This window comes from Halichoerus grypus, chromosome 5 (assembly GCF_964656455.1).
Source record: "Halichoerus grypus chromosome 5, mHalGry1.hap1.1, whole genome shotgun sequence".
In the NCBI taxonomy this organism is placed as follows: Eukaryota; Metazoa; Chordata; class Mammalia; order Carnivora; family Phocidae; genus Halichoerus; species Halichoerus grypus.
This window is the reverse complement of record NC_135716.1, coordinates 135,482,494-135,500,008: the sequence shown is the minus strand read 5'-3', so window position 1 is coordinate 135,500,008 and position 17,515 is coordinate 135,482,494. Positions and strand designations below refer to the sequence as shown.

Genomic DNA, 17,515 nt, shown 5'->3' with positions numbered 1-17,515 from the left:
CCACTGCAGATGAACCCGAGGACAGCCTTCTCTAGCAAATCAGTGAATGATTTATAATCCTATCTATTTAAATGTCTATGTTCTCTTATTCCAAGAGAAGGAGGCTTCAACTGACTGCCAAATGGATCGATGAGATTAAAAAAAAGGTTTATAAGCCCTGATTTCAGAGGTTTGGGCTCCAGTCCAAGCCAGAAATAAAACGGAAAGGCAAGGAGAGAGGAGAGCTGCGCTTCTTACTCGAGCCCCCATCAGTAAGTGTTAAGAGAAGGATAAACTAAGCAACACGCCAATTCCCAAACTTACCCTGATTGTGAAATCCTTTATTCATAGGACACCTTCAGAACAAACATACTCAGGGAAGCACTGGACTAAAAGGACGTTTAAAAGTTAAAAACTGGTCAAGCTTGGTGACTAACAGTCCATGAGAGAGGAGTCAAAAAAGCCCCAGGATCGGGCTTAGGTGACCAGTGAAGGTGATAGGAGAGAGAGGTTAAGATAAAGGACAGTTTCTAAAGGAAAAGATGAACTTAGTTCTGGTCCTGTTTGAGGCAGAGTTGTCTAAAAACTGCCAGGTCACAAATCAATTGAAACCAGGGTCTCAAAGAGATATTTGTACTTCCAAGTTCATAGCATTATTTACAACAGCCAAAAGGTGTAAGGCAACCCAAGTGTCCGTCGACAGATGAATGGATAAATAAAATGTGGTAGATACATTCAATGGAATACTAATTCAGTTTTAAAAAAGGAAGGAAATTCTGACACATGCTACAACATGGATGAATCTTGAGGACATTATGCTGAGTGAAGTAAGTCAATTACAAATGGGTAAATACTGTATTGAAGGAGTTCCAGGCAGGCCACCCTAAAATGTACCACTCTGGCATATTGATTATTTTGAATTAAAGTTACTTAAGAAATGGCCAGTACAAGAAGGACACTCTGACCCTCCTCTGTCCCCCTGGCAACAGGAAATAAATTCCCCATGTGAAGGGTACACCCCCCTTTGCACTTACAGGACAGAAAGCATCCTTACTGCTAAAAATAGGAAATTCAGGGTGGAGAAGGCTATAGAAACGTAACTTGTTACTTCTTCATTAATTTGCTACCCCAAGCCCAGACTTTTTGTCTTGCCAATTCTTCACAAATTTATTGTTTAAGGTATAAAAAGCTGCCTGCTTTGGTCACTTCTTTGAGTCTCATATTTTTATGAGCTCCCATATGTATAAAATTAAATTAGTTTTTCTCCTGTTGATCTAGCTGATGTCAATTTAATTATTAGACCAGCCGAAGAACTGGTCTACAAGAAAGGAAAAATTTTCCACCTCTACAGTAGGATTCCACTCACATGAGGTACCCAGAGTATCACATTCATAGAGACAGAAAGTAGAATGGTGGTGGCCAGGGGCTGGAAGAAGGGGAGAATGGGGGGGAGGGGTATACATTTAATTGGGAATGTATTTTCCGTTTTGCAAGATGAAGAGAGTTCTGGAGACAAGTTGCACAACAATGTGAATGTACTTGACACTATTGAGCTGTAACTTAAAAATGGCTAAGATGATAAATTTTATGTTGTGTATTTCACCATAATTAAAAACAAAATTTTTTTTTTTAACTGCCAGTTCAGGATGTTATGGTAGACATTATCTGTCTAGAAACCTCTCATCCCATTTGGTTCTGTTAAGACTACAGTTCAGTGTCCTGCCTGACCCCCCTCCATGACCCAGGCCTGACCAACCACTATCTGCCTCTGGGATCAAAGGGTGACTCAAGAGACCTTCAAGGAGATCTGATGAATGGAAGCCAAAAGAATATCATCTTGAGGCAGCCAGTTGTTCTCTTTCAAGCTACTTGGAGAAAACTTACTGTGGCAAGAAATGAGACCAATGAGAGAAACAGAAACAGGACTCCTAATGAAGAGATCATACCTTGATATCACTGAAGTTCACGGATTCTCCCCCCTCCTCCTCTTAAGAGGTTCTCGGTACATGGGCCAATAAACCCCAATATCTTGTTTTTTTGTTTAAGTCACCAGGAGAGAAGACAGAAATCCAAAAAGAAAAGCAATCACGCTGAGCTATAGGTCCTTGAATAAGAATTTTCTCTCCATAGCTCATTTTGGAATTTTATCTGCAGTATCACATACCTTTAGTAGAACAGTAGTACACAATTCCATGATTTTGTGAGTACAATTTCAAATTTAACATAATCTTTCCAGTTGGTAAATATATCACTATGTTAGGCCAGAATGCTATTACATTTATGAAGAAAAAAATAATTTAAAAAAAATCATTAAATCTACACTAGATTATATACAGGAGAAACACACAAAGCATAAAAGGTTTATATAGAAATAGACGAATTTAGAAGTATAAATGTTTCTAAATTACCTGAGGTATAGCATAGAAAAGAGTGCCGATCTTATGACCTGAAACGGAGGCTTCTGATGGAACAACTGATATCAAAGAACAGGAAGATAATACACAGATAAGATCTCTCATCTGTGCTTAAAGAACTTAATTAACCCTTTACCAAGTCTTCAACTCAATGCTCTATTAACTACAGGTTCCCTTGGTTTGGTTTTCACTAATTATTGACACAGTTTAATTTTATCAAATACAAATCTAATAAAAAATTATAGAACTGCCTAGATAATGGCTCTCTTATATGAACCAGGAGGCACGAAGAAAGGAGCAAATAAAGAGAAAAGAAATTAATATGGCGAGCATGGTGCTAGCTCAGCAGACTCTGTCTGACTTAAGCAAAGAGGCTATCTAAAAAGCTGTCATGCTAGGAGTTAATATCAAACCAGTTTCCCATGTAGAATCTGAAAGGCCTATAGCATAAGGCTGCACAGAGGTGCCTGAAGCAAAGATCTTGAAAGTGTACTATGCTCCCCAGGGAATGCAGTTAAAAGCTTGTTGTCACAAGTCTCTGCAGAAATAAACTAGCCTTGCTGATTTCACTGAAGCCGACCTAACCAATAAAATAACTTCAGAACACTGAGAATACTATCCATGTGAAATCTTTATAACCACTAATCAGTAAAAGATCCATCCTCTGAAATTGCTTTTGGGTATCTATCTTTGTCATGAAAGATTAGCAGCCAGTAGTTTAATCATGGGGGGCGGCAGGGGGGGGAGAAGACCCTATTTTACTTGGAAGAGTTTTCAAGATTTACCACAACACACCTGGTAAACACAAAATGATAAAGCCTCTCTCTTCCACAAGATTATCTTACAGCTATTTAAGGTGGCTTCCACCTCACACCTTCAAAGTAAATCTTGGAATCTGGCAGTCCAAAATGCTTACGGTACTATGGGGGAAATCTAACCGTTAGAAACACTGCTCAGGCATCCAAAGTCCCCAGAACCATATATTCAAACAAAGAACCTACAGAACTCGCTGTTCTAGAACACCCAACTGGGCAGATGTAAGATGTTTCCATTAAACTACAGCATATGCTTTTTAAATCATGGCATAAATAAGTATCCAAAATCTTAAAATGTGAAAAAAATTCAGAAAACAGTATCATTTGCAGTCTCCTAAGGAAATAATCAGAAAATTACACAAAAATGGAGGCACAAAGATGTTTTCAACAGGATTATTTACAGTAGGAAAAACAATGTATGTTCTTCTTTAGAGGGTTAAATAAATGAACTTTCATTCATCCATACTATGAAAAACTATATACTGTAAAAAGTTATGTCACTCCAACCAAAATTTATTACCGCATGGGGATAAAACTGTGAGGAATCACTTGGTTAAAAAAAAAACCAGATTACAAAACAGCGTTATGTTTTATGATCTCCTTGAAATTTTTTTAATTTATAGGTCCATTATTCATGAAACAAAGTCTGAAATCATAAACACTAAAATATTAACAAAAATGTTTCTCTGAGTGATAGGTCTTGGAATTTTTATTTCTTAATTTTTCTAAAAGTCAAGTACAGTATTTAACTTTTTTAAAATGCTAAATAAAATTTTTAAAGAAGAATCCAGGAGCCACAGCAAGTTTCAAATGATTGCCTTGGAAGCACCAATATTAGGCTTACATCCTGAGTTCTCTGAAAGTAAATAAAAGAATGGCTAAAAGTATTCTGTATGAAACTATACTTGTTGGACACAGACTGGATAAATTATCTGAAATGCCAAAATAACTCTTTAGAGAAACAACTAAAAATCCAAGTGCCTAGTGTCTATAGAAACTAAACATAATATGGATCAGTAAAGACTCCACAGAATATATATCCTTCCTGTATAAAATCAAATGGTTACAATTATTTTGAATTTGTAGGCTGTAGCTTTTTAATGACTTAAGAAAAAGTTCAGAAGAGGTTTAAAAATTTTTCCCTCCTCAGAGGGCATGTCAAGGCGAGCAGACTATCTTACTTTGAGGCACCAGGTTTCAGCCATAAATACCTTGACTCAATTATTTCCTGAGGCTTCACTCCCACAGTAAAAATATGGTGAGAGCTGGCCTCACGGCAAGAACAAGACAAGGACAGGTCATTCTGACCCAGTTATGTGATCAAGGCCCTGACTGCGCCCAGAAGGCAGCAGGCATACAGACCAAGCCTCCAGGAGTCTCTGTGGAGCCAGGTGGCAACAGAGGAGCCAGTGAGCTGCTGGAGGTTAGCAGGATGCAACAGCGGGGAGGCACGGCAGGCTGTGCTGTCCCCTCAGACCAGTCAAGAACAGTCAAGTGCAGCCCTGGGGCCCAGTGGGAGAATCCAGGGCTTGGGTCTAGCTCACAATCACTTCACCTCTCTGAATCTTAGCTGCCTTAAGTCTCAAATGAAAGTTATACAGGAGAGCTCCTTTTTATCTGTATTGAGCTCTCAACACTTTGTTTTTTGCTGTTCTAATATTAACCATTACCTCCATTAAGGTCTAATAGGCTGGGGTGCTTTGTAAAGTGTCTTTTCTTCTCATAAAAGGAACAACATAAAAAAGAAATGCCAGTCAAAATATCAAATAGGCCTTTCACAACACAAACTCATAGTCAGCATCTTATGATTAGCATTTATGTGTTCAATAATACTTACTGACCATCTGCTCGACAGCAGGCCCGGGGCTCACCTAGGACTAAAGGATAATCAAGAGGGACTTGGTCCCTAACCTCTGGAACTTCCAGTAAGGCAAGAGCCAAAGAGAGCAGCTTTCTCTCTCTTCTCCCACAAGACACTGCCCTTTACAATGTCCAATGGGTGGATCCTACAGAATCCCAATTTCTCTTAAATAATCTCTAAATCTTCTACCCACAAATATATCTTAAACTTCTCACAACTATTTCAACAAATGGGCATTTAGTTTCCTAAATTCTACATGTAAATACCTTCTGTATAATTTTATCACTCAATCACAAATCCAGCATGAGGCTGTATATTTTTTTTTTAAGTATGTTCCATGCTCTGCATGGAGTCCAGTGCGGGGCTTGACCTCATGACCCTGAGATCGAGACCTGAGCTGAGATCAAGAGTTGGACGCTTAACCGACTGTGCCACCCACGTGCCCCGAGGTTGTATTTTTAAAAATACCCTAAAATGGTGGCCCACAGAGGCCTTGGGCAAGTCATGTGAATGCTCTGATCCTTAGTTTTCTGTTATAAAACTGGGAAAGTATCCCTGGGTGATTCCTATTTCTTCCAACTCTTACAATTATTATAAGATTTTCTGATCATTATGTGCTGCAAACCTTTAAACAACACCAACTAGAAAATGTCTATAAACTTAGAACCCAATATGCTGGGATTCATGGCAGACCTGTCTCCACGATTCCTTAAAACCATTAGATATATCACTTCTAACCTGAGAAAAGTAAACAAGACTCCAAGCCAAGAAAGAACTTGTTTGACTGCTTTCCTTGCCTCCCAATTATCAAAGCAATATTCTCTTAAGTGTCTGGCTCCCAAATACCTTTAAATGTCTCAGTTCAGCCTAGCATAAGCAGTATTTTCATCTGATTGGTAACTGTGTGGCAATATTCCTCTTTCAATGTTGCCTGACCCTTACTGCATTGACTTTTTTTTATTGAACCATATCGAGCATACAGAAGTATAAAAGTATAAAAAAACATTGATTTTTTTTTAAGAGGACTAAATAGGTCTCTTCATAGGGTTCCTAGTATGTGCCAAACACAATGGTGGTGGTTGGGAATACAAAGGTCAGCCACAGATGAGAACAGACAGCTAAACAAGTAAGTGCAATAATGTGTATAAATTCCAGAATGTGCCCAGTTCAGGAGTGACATATAAGCCTTTCAAGTGTATCAAGGCAGGTACCACACTCAAACAAATACACTGGTACTCTCTGGTTTATGAAAGGTTTTGCCTTTTTAGAATTCATTCCCAGTTGGGTGTCTGAAATTTAAAGCACATTCTCCCCCAACACACACTGCTATAAATGTGGTTAGGCTTCCAAGCCAACACACAAAAGACCAATTTAATACATAAAGTATATGAAACAACATACATCTGCCCTGCAAAGAGAGCAGAAAACATTAGTGCAGCCAAAGAGAACTGTGAGTGATCCTGTCATCTTGAAAGCTGGAACTTAAGGGTAAGCAGAGTGGAGGTTAATAAGGGGTGCAGATGGAGTGGTAAGGAGGCGCCTGTCAGCTTTAAGGCAACTAATCTCAGGAATTTTGAGACCAAGGGCCAGGTCGACCTCACTTCGATCAAATCCAGGTTCCTCCCCTTAAAAACTGGTGCCTTTAAACATGTTATTCAGTCATTCTTAGCCTCAGCGTACCAATCTGAATGTCAGGCACAGAGTAAGCATTCAATACACAATAAAGTAGTTTATACATTTTTTTATTTGCTTGAGGCTATATAGCTTTCATCTTCTTTGGCTTTAAAGTACCTTTAACACATAGCTGGGTTTATCATTCATTGTCAGAAAATGTTCAGTTTCCACATAAAACAAAACCAGATTGGGGCGCCTGGGTGGCTCAGTTGGTTAAGCGACTGCCTTCGGCTCAGGTCATGATCCTGGGGTCCTGGGATGGAGCCCCGCATCAGGCTCCCTGCTCGGCGGGGAGTCTACTTCTCCCTCGGACCCTCCCCCCTCTCATGCTCTTGCTCTCTCTCAAACAAATAAGATCTTTAAAAAAACAGATTTTTTAAGTGTCTAGACAAGAAATGTACAAGGAAGAGGACTGCTGAGAGCATATGAGAAAAGGACAGCCTGAATTAAAATGAAGTCACTAAGAAGGGACGGAAGATGGGGGAAAAGACAAATTTGTAATATACAGGACGTATCAGAATCCTCCTGGTAAAAGAAGATATGAGAGGGAATTCCAAGGCATTTCCAGGGACTTATGGACTACACATTTCCAGGGACTTATGTCTACACAATGAGGGGAAGACAGGAGGGATCATAAATAATAGTGGCAAGCCCTGATGGGGTGCTGGTATACATATACACACATGCGTGCACGTGCATGTGTGCTCATGTAATCCTCACAACCTAAAAAGTAAACGCAATTATTATCCTCATTTTACAGAGGAGGAAACCAAGACAAAAGAGACTGAAGAACTTGCCCAGGATCACTCAGTTAGTACAATAAAGCAGAATTCAAACCCACAGACTCTAGTTCCAGATTTGGAAGTCTGAGCCACTATGTTATACTGATGCTTTTGAAGCATTGGGAAGCCAGCCATTTGCATAAGGGGGTTTCCTGCATCAGAAGTTCATAACTTGAGTAATATCTATCAATAAAGTTCCCACTTAAAAACATCTAAACATTACATAATCATTTACAGATTCCCTGGCAATGAATTTTCCCACTCCCTGGGGTGGGAGTGGGTAACTAACATTTATTGAATGCTGCTGAATCCTGCTGAATCCCAGGCACCATCTGAAGCTATTCCATATATTTTACCTCATTTAACCCTCACAAAACCACCTTTGCGATAGGCACTATTAAATCCATCTTACAGCTGAGAAAAACTGAGGACCAATTATGAGCCCAAAGTCACAGAGCCAGCAAATGGCAGAGGACAGCCTCAGACCCAGTTCTTCCTGGTTCCAAGTCCAGGCTGCTTTTCACAACACATCTGGTATACTCAGATCCAAACACTGTAAACATGGGACATGTTATCTAATAACCAGGTAGTAAAAAGTAACAGTAAACCACGTTTGATTTATACTGTCAAAAATATTTCACAAGTACTGAACTCTGTTTAGGACAGCTAAATGTCACCAGTCACCTGTTTTACCCCTTTTCCCCCACAAAAACCAATCCTTTCGGATCCTCTTTATTACCTAGCCATCTAATAATACCAAATACAACAATACAGGTGCACGAGGCACTTCTCTGAGAACCAAAATTGCTTCAGAAGCATTACGCTGTAAAACAGGATAGAAACAAGTTCCATAGATTTAAATGCCAAAGTCAGAAAAAACAAAAACAAAAAACTAACAAAAACAAAACAAAGAGGCAAGAGACAAGACAGTAAAAAGGGTTCTTTAAGAGAAGGGTTTTCCAGTTACACCTCAGTAAAGCCGGGAGTATCGGAGAAAGAGTAGACAGGACGTTTGTTTTTGTTTTTAATGCAAGAGAGCTTCAAATTTGAATTTCAGGTCTGCCATTTATTAGCTTTGTTTGCTCATCTGGAAAATGATGCCATTAAGATCCAACTCTCTGGCTGTTAAAAGATTAAATACCAAACGCAGAGCACGTATAACAGCTGACACATAAAAGTTTACTAATCTTGAGTCTCATCCTCTTGCTCCCTCTCCTTCCTATTTGCAAAGATGTGCTACACACCACAAACCTGGGAGACATGACCTGCCCCAAGCTACCATCTTGGTGTCACCTCAGGATGGGTAAACTAAGGGGCTAGTATTTATTATTTATATTCCTACCGCCAAAAAAGTTGAGGCTACCAATATAAATATAAAAGACACATACAACAGAACCATTCATTAAAGCAAGGACTTAATACATGTGACATGTGATCTGGTGGGAGACTGAGGCAGGGAGACTATTGTAAGAAAAATGGATAGCAACCTAAAACAAGCAAATAACTTGGCCCTGAACTTTCTGGCAAGGAAATGTTACAAATTAAAAAGCACTCTTTTCTCTTTTTTATAAAAGGAAACATATCAATTCCTGAAGAGGAACATCAGTAATTTGCCTGAATTTATTTATCTAAGGAATTGACAGGACCAAGAATACAACAAAAGTCTTCCAAAATACCGGTTCTTTCACAAAACTATACCTCTTTATATAAGACTCAAGGATTTCATCTGAACAAATTTCCATCAGCAAAACATTCCCATTTACAATGTCTACAAATTGTATATATCTCCACAGGACTTAGCATTTACTCAATAAAGACCCAAGTGCCTACAGTGAAAGGCGGTATGATAGTGAATGAGACCATTCCTGGCCTCAAGGACCTTGGGACGGTACAGTGGGAGCCAGCTTACGAAAGAAATGAGGCATAAGGCAGAACACGATGCCCTAGAAAAGAGGACTGCATATCACCGGAGCACTACACGTATATGGACCTCTTGTTGGGCAGGAGGGGTAGGGATCAGGGACATTTGAAAGGTACAGAATTTTGGCAGATGGAGAGCACAAGCCATGGCAAAGTGCATTAGAAAAGAAGAATGCAAAAAAAACAAAAGAAATGTTTAAGGCCTGAATGCAAAACAGTAAATAATCTAATTTGGCACAATGCAGAAGGGGAGAAATGGGAGAAGCAGCTGAAAAGTTGAGGTCTTACCATGAGGAGCCCTGAATGCCACACTAAGGTGGAGTTTAGATTGTTTTCTGTACACAATAGGGACTGACGAAGGCTTACGGTCAGGACAGTTCTATGACCTGAATCCAGCTGCAAGATGATTCAATGTCTGTGTGGAGGACAGACTGGAGGCAAAGGGCTGGAGGCAGGGAGAGTACATTAGAGATCGCTGGGATCACTCTGGTAGAAGAAAGCTTGGTCAGAGGCAGGGAGTGGTGAGCAGGCAAAGGTGCAGAGACTGGGAGGAAGCACTGAGAGCGCTGGGCAGACTACGGGGGTGGGATCTGCGGGGTGGGGAGAAACGAAAGGGGAGAAGTCAAGATGAGTCTAAGGCAGGGGTCGGCAAACTTTGGCCCATGCACCAAATCTGGCCTATCTTCTATTTTGTACAGCTAAGAAGTTGTACAAATTTTTCATTTTTAAGTGGTTGGGAAAAAAATAATATTTTGGGACAAGTGAAAAATCAAATTTCAGGGTCCATACATAAAATTTTATTGGAACACAGCCACATTCATTGGTTTATATATTGTCTACATTTGCTTTAGATCTACAAAAGAATTGTGTAGTTATGACAGAGGCGGCCTGGCCCTCAACGCTGAAAATATTTACTGTCTTTTCCTTCATGGAAAGTTTTCTGACCACTCATCTAAGACGTTTTGAGGGTGGTGAACAGAGATGGTATTAAGAGGAACAGAGAAATCTTCCATTGGTATGGTGGGGTCAGAAAGAGAGATACCAATTTTGAAGCAGTTAAACGGGAGGTATCAATAAGAAAGCCAGGTAAGGGAGCCCAGCAGGAAATGGAAAGACCATCCCCCCCATGGGGCCTGGGCATCTGCTACTCCCCCTGCCTGGTACACTCTTCCTCCAGATCACCACATTGCCTGGCTCCTACTCATTATTCAGGCCTGAACTCCAATGTCACTGTCCCAGAGGAAGCCCCTCTCCCAGCCACTTAGGCATTCTCTACCCATTACCTTATTTTCTTTATTGCACTTACCACCACCCAAAATTAATCTTTTTTATGGACAGGTGTAACATCTTAAAAGGCTGGCTCTTTAAGGAGAGGCCTTGCCTCTTGTCTCCTAAAGTATCCCCAGTACCTTGAATCATGCCTAAAGCTGCTCGACAACTGGAGTTCAAGTGAAAGCAAGTCATCTGCACAGTTTTAGGAACAAAATGAGACTTGCCATTTGCAGCAGCTTAGGGAAAAGTCTTCATTAGGGGAAAGGGAGAGATGAGAGGTAGAGGAGAGAGCAAGACACAGAAAGGAAGAAGAGAGGTACTGTGTTTCAGAAGCCAGACAGCAGTGGGGCCGTGGGGCATCTTTCAGGAAGGGGGTGCTTAACAGCATCAAATGTTTTAGATAACAAAAGCAGAAAAAAGGTGTCAAAGTGTGACAGCAAGAAGGTCACCGATGACCTCAAAGAAGGCTCAAGAGTGTGGAGGTGGCAATCAGGCTGCAAAGAATTAAAGAATGAGTGAGTGGGAGGAAGTGCAGGCTTTCAAGGGATTAGGCAGAGAGTGGGCAGAGAGGAGAGGTGCTCCCAGGGGCAGTAGCAGGGCGGGGGGGGGGGGGTCCTTCTTTTTTGTTTTCAAGTCGCATCATGTCACTGCCCTGTTTTAAAGCCTTCAATTTCCCCTTTTATATTATAAGGCCCAAAGTAATATGGCCCATAAGGCCCTACCTGATCAGTTTCCTGCCTGCCTCCCCAGCCTGCATCTTTGTCCTCTGCTCCAGCTGCAGTGTTGGTTCCACCCCAGGTCCTTTGCACATGCTATTTCCTTTGGCTGGAAAAACCTCATCTTCCTCTTAGCCTGGCTAACACTCACCCTTCAGATTTCAATGTTTAAAAATACATATACCACAGAGACCCCCCTCTTCATACTGCCTTCAACCTCTATAGCAAACTAAGACATCTCTCTTGGTACTTAGCGTAATTATAACAAATAGCTTTATAATTGTTGGATTATTGTGTTTTCCACTAGTAAGGAAGCTTCCTGAGGGCAGGAATCAGGTCTTGCTCTCACATAATACATAATTTACAAGTAACTGTTAAATAAAGGAATAAACATGACAACCTGAAAGCATTTTTATCTCAGCCAGTTTGTGCATCTCTAGTGGCCTACTTCCTAAATCCACATCAAGTGGGCTTACAATTTACGTTCCAGCCAGTTGGCTTTCTCTGACCTCCCCCTCCCACTTTTAACCAACCTGAGTGAATGGTCATTCTAAGCAAGTAAAATGATGGGATTCTTTGGAGATACCACCATATATCAAATGATTTTTCCAATTAGAAAACTAATATATGGTTATTAGCAGACCTACCTAGCTTTACAGAGTGGCTTTAACCGAAAAAAACAAAAACAAAAAAACAACCAGAATATTAAATTTAGGCATTATGCATCTAACTTCTTTAAGTCTGTTTTGTGAATCAGCCCTAAAATGGGTTTGCAGGTGTACGGTAAAAGATCCACTGCATCTCTTTATTATATAAATCACAGCTGTCTGCCTCCCTGTGCAATCTTGTTTCGTAACAGAATTTTTTACTGGGAAAATACACATTTGGCAGATTGTTTTCTCCTTATTTTTTTACTTTGTCTTTTCTCTTACCATAAATAAAAGATTTTCAATTCTACTAACTGAAAAAAATCGCTATGAATTACAGCCTTGCTACAGCTTGAGCAAATTAACTGTGCAAATAAGTCTGCAGACATAATTGTGCTTAATTGAATGAACGGTTGTCAGTTCTAATAGCTGTAAGCCCTTTAAATCACTATTAAAAACAAGAGTTGCATTAATTACAAATTGTTCTTACCTATTTCTGCCTTATATATACATTCAAACTTGTCTTACCCAATATACCTGGAAATGATAAACCTAAATTTATTTTTTAAATACCTACAAGTCAGCCTATTCATCATTTGAGCTGGGCTTCCCTTCCACAAATACAAAGTAGGGAGTTTTACTGTCTTTATCCTTCTCAAATGGGAAGACAAGGAAAAGATACAGCTAACTTCTGTGCTATCAAAGAACATGGGATGAAAAGATCAAACTCTTCTCACCACCTGGCAACTGTTGCTCTTGAGAATATAAATGCAACATAAACATTACTGAGAAGGAACTAAAGGCATATTTAAAATATGATTAGGAGCAAGGGCCAACTTTTTGTATAATTTATATTTTGGGTAAACCTTGCTTTTGGAAAGCACATATATAGAAATAGAAACTGATAAAACAGCATTCAGGAGAAACTGAATATATATTTTAGAGTTCCTTTAAACTCTTATAATTGCTTAAACAGCAAAACTCCCTAACACATCATCTGACTTATAAGATTTTTAACATCCACACAACTCTGAAGACACCATTTTACAAACGGGTATGCCTGTGTTTCTGCCACTTCCTAAGTAAACGGAATCAGTGAGAGCAACACAGAACCTTTATATTGACTTTCCCAGAAAGCCTAATACATTCCTACCAAATTATATACCTTGCATGACCTTTAAAGTTAAATTAAAGGCACCTTTGTTTCTCATTTTTCCTTAAAAATACAGCAGAACCTAATGTATTATCACCTTTGATGCTGTCTACATAATAAACTCCTCTAGATTTGAGAAACTGCCTACTTTAAGTGCCTAAACTTTTTTGATTTAACCATTTCCAATTGAAGCCTTTCTAATATAGAATGTACCAGCTACTCTGTTTTGCATTTAATGGGTCACACTTCCCTACCATCTTAAATCATTCTGAATACAATTTGAGCTCCAAAGTATATTCACCAATAAAAAAATAAAAATAAAAAAATAAAGCTAACAAATGTTTAGCTTATACCATGTGCCTGGCACCATTCCAAAATCTTCAGGCATAGTCATTCAATCCTCAAAACAATCTTACAGGTAGGAACCATGTTTACTTTCATTTTATTGATAAGGAAACAAGCTTAAGTTGCCCACATTATCACCGCTAGGATCAAAACAAGCAGCCTGGCTCCTGAGCCATCAAAAACACAGATTATGAAAAACAAGGCTAAAACATAATAACTCGGTTTTCTATCTTGAGGTGTGATAAGTTAGTCTTTCCCAGCTGGATTCAAGTTATTCTGGTCTTTTGCGCAGATAGCCACAGCTCTTCCTTCTGGCCTGCAGAGGCAGCCTCCTCTCACAGACCACTCCTAAGTAACTCTTTCCCTGAAGACTTAAAGCACCTCCTGCGAGCAGATTCCTCACTGGCTTCTCATTCTGAAGAAAACCTCTTCTTTTGAAGAGGTCCTGTTGCAATCCTGACAGCAGCTTCTTACTCCACCCCCACCCACCACCTGCACACCTCCCAAAAGCCCAACCCCTAGAGGTGTCCTTTTCTGCCTGAGACAGACCTGTCTCCCCTGCCCTTTTCCAGCATGCTCCACAACTCAGCCTCTTCTTAATGGCTTCGTCATCATTAGCAACACCAATTACCATCCTGTGTTGTGACGGTGACAACTCCAACTCGCTAGGGTATTTACAGTGGCATGTGCCCCTCCACTAAATGGCACCACCCAGACTGGTTCACTTTTTGAGTTATGGTTCTGCTTTTCATTCTGCTTCTCACTCACTTCCAAGATAAAAATTAACACTGCCTGTCTCAGAGAATGTGCCTTCTTGGATTCATCCTCTTAATAACTCCTGTCTCTTATGTTTGTAGTTAATCTGCTGACTTGAAAACCAGTTAGACAGACTGTCAACAAACCCTTTATAAATTATCAGCAAGTCAAAGTAGGTTTTCCTCCACTATAAGGAAAGCACATATGGATTCCATGACATCTCTTGTGGCTCGAAATATTTCCTGCCTCCTAGCAGTCTTCTGGATAGTTGATAAGTGGTGGATACGTAAGAAATATTTTCTGTGATAGGGAGGAGGAAAAGATAACGGTCGATTGAATCTGACCCTTTCAGTGTTTCCAGTTGTTCCATTTGCTAATGATGTTACATGCTTGAGCTCAAGAACTATGAATGGTTCCCCATTTATTCAACACAGGCTACAGCCCCTGACCTCACACTGCTCACAGACTTGCAGACAGTCTCAGTCTTCACAATCTGGCCCCATCCTGCATGTCCAGCCTCACCTCCTTCTGCTGCCTCCCAGTATTCTGCTCTAATCACATGGCTGCCCCAAGTTTGTCACCCACACCACGTACCTGCCCACCTTTGTGCCTTTGCTCATGCTCTATCTCTGCCTAGATTCCCTTCCCACCCCTAGACAAGAGAACTCCTACTCACTCCTCAAGGCCCAACTCTAGTGAAACCTCTTCAAAACAGCAGTGGACAGGGCTTCGAGCAAGGTTTAGCTTTCCTCAAGGGTCCCAGCGCTCTTAATTCCAACCTCTACTACAGTATCACCCACACTGTGTTACAGTTACACACAACAGGCTTATTTCCATATAAACTGTCTTATCCATCTGCCAGAAATTAGTAGGTACTGAAGAGATGTTTCCTTATACAGAGCCAATTAATCTGTAACATTAAAAAATGTGGGAAAGGAAGGAAGCCAGTTCTTAGCCCTCAGACTTTAAAGGAGTGCCATGAAGGTTCCTAGGAAACATTCTACATTCACAAAGTAGGACTTACTTTTTTGCATGTGTAAAATCTACAACTGAGAAACCCTGAATGAACAGCTCCAAGGTCCTTCCACTAGACTATAAACTCTAAAAGGCCAAGGATTTTTGCATGTTTTGTTCTGTTTATTCACACCCTGAGATTCATAGCAGGGGCTCAACAAGTATTTACAGAATGAATAAAGGAATGAACAAAGTGTTGAGTGAGTATTACTGTAAAGTAAACTCGGTTACCACAGATTAAAAATATCCCAACGAAGACCAGCTCTGTCTTTTGGCTAGAGTAGACTTAAAGAAATGTTCCTTTTTCTTCTAAAGCAGGCTTTGCCTCAGGACTGGGCAACGTCTTCACAGAGCACCAAGGAAAAAAATGTGTGCCTGCTGTCAGCTGCGAAGAATCACAGATCATAAGACCTTAGAAGTAAATACATCATGGAAATGAACTTAACGTTTCATGCTTTCTTGTTGCCAAAAAAACTGGTGCACTTTAGAGGGAAGAATACTCACAGGGGTAGTTTCCTGCCCCTGAAACCCAGTCAACATGGCAGCTGTTTCAAACTCCATGTCACCGTCGGGTTTTCGAGACAGGAAGCCATAGTGGCACACCTAGCCGAGTACAGGGGAGAGCAAGACGCAGAGAGGAAACAACATGCCGAATGAGAACACGGCCTGGAGGTTAGCCCACAGAGTATAAAAACAATAAACCAATTTCTCTAATGTCTCCTATAATGTAATTTACCTGTACATGGTAATTATCCAAAAAAAAAAAAAAAAAAAGGGCATAGAAACAGATAGTACCTTCTCTGGTCACCAGCTGCTCCCCCTTTGTCCATCATTAGCTCTTCTTCCAATTTTAAGGACTCTTATAGAAAAGAAATTGGAAAGAACTTGATTGTCTTTAAACGGGAAAGGGAGTAAACCATGGATGACTTTTCTCCTTTACTTTCCTCAATTTTTTGATTTTTCTACAGTGAGTGTTCCCTCTTGTTAGACTGAGAAAATAATCCTTATGTTCAAAGACACAGCAGAGCTGAAAAGTTTATGTTCTAATAAGAAAACTATATTAAAAAAGTCCTTTACCCAAAAAAATTAATAACAAAGAATTCAATAATACCAAACCTCCCAATCTTTTCACTCAATAACCTTAACCTCTTTGCTCCTCAACTACTGATATATCTAACAATTTATTTAAAATATGTTTTCATAACAATTATAATTTGTGTGGCACTTCAGTTACCATGTGTTATTTAACTGATTTTCCCCAACAACTTTCTGAAATGGTGAATACTTTGATTTCCATTCTACAGATGAGGAAAATTAGGAACTGAGGGGAAGCTATTTGCTATAACAGAAGCCCGTATCTTCTTGTTCCCCACCTGGCATTCCGAAACAGAATTTTTCAACCCCAGTGCTACTGACTTTTCAGCCAGGTTATTCTTTTTTGTATGGGGCTCCCCCATGTATTACAGAATGTTTAGCAACATCCTTGGCCTCTACCCACTGGAAGCCAGTAAGCCTGCCTCCTCCCCCCCAACCCCCTAAGTTATAACAACCAAAAATGTCTCCAGAAACTGCAAATATCTCTTTGGGCACAAAATCGTACCCAGTTGAGAAATACTGGTCTAAAAGAATCCAAGAGGTTCTTTTTGGCATCTCTACTCTGTGACAAAGCTCCATATGTCACTGAGCCACAAGAAATCACAAAGCATCAGATGCTGCTCACTCAGGGACATTGAGTTAACCAATTTCCCCTTCACTTCAAACAATTTTTAAAACGTGGAAATGAACAAGAAAAATTTCCTTGTACAAATATTCACATCTCAGATGCTAAGTTTTCTAAAAGCATATTATCTCATTAGAACACAATAAGGAAATACATACTAAAAATATATAAAATATGTGTGTATTTAGGGGAAAAAACACTTACCAGAGGAGTCAGAAAACACAGATCTTGGTCTTTGCTAATAAACCTTATTAACTCAGTTATACATTAGTGTTCCCACTATGAAAGTGAATATAAACCTACACATCCTCAATACTTGCTTCAGCTGGGTTTCTGTCCAAATATAATGTATGACCTAAAGCTATCCAGAAGAAACTGAGTGATAACTTTGAAAGATTACTACAATTTGTGGTCTGCAGTTGAAACCACTAGTGTTTCTGAACCCAG

General features: G+C 39.9%; 1 protein-coding gene and 1 long non-coding RNA gene across 3 annotated transcripts in view; both read right to left on the bottom strand.

The window, feature by feature from the left end:
• LOC144381919 (uncharacterized) overlaps positions 1-17,515 on the bottom strand; it is a 436,617-nt gene that overhangs the window by 132,976 nt on the left and 286,126 nt on the right. The window lies entirely within an intron of this gene.
• The window catches only part of JAK1 (Janus kinase 1), a 125,169-nt gene that overhangs the window by 105,283 nt on the left and 2,371 nt on the right, over positions 1-17,515 (bottom strand). The window contains exon 1 of one of the 2 annotated variants that reach the window (XM_036109961.2): positions 9,734-9,756. The exons of the other annotated variant lie outside the window; for it this stretch is intronic. The gene's annotated coding sequence lies outside the window, so the exon portion shown is untranslated. Of the gene's footprint in view, positions 1-9,733; positions 9,757-17,515 lie in introns of those variants that run through there. 2 annotated transcript variants of the gene reach the window in all.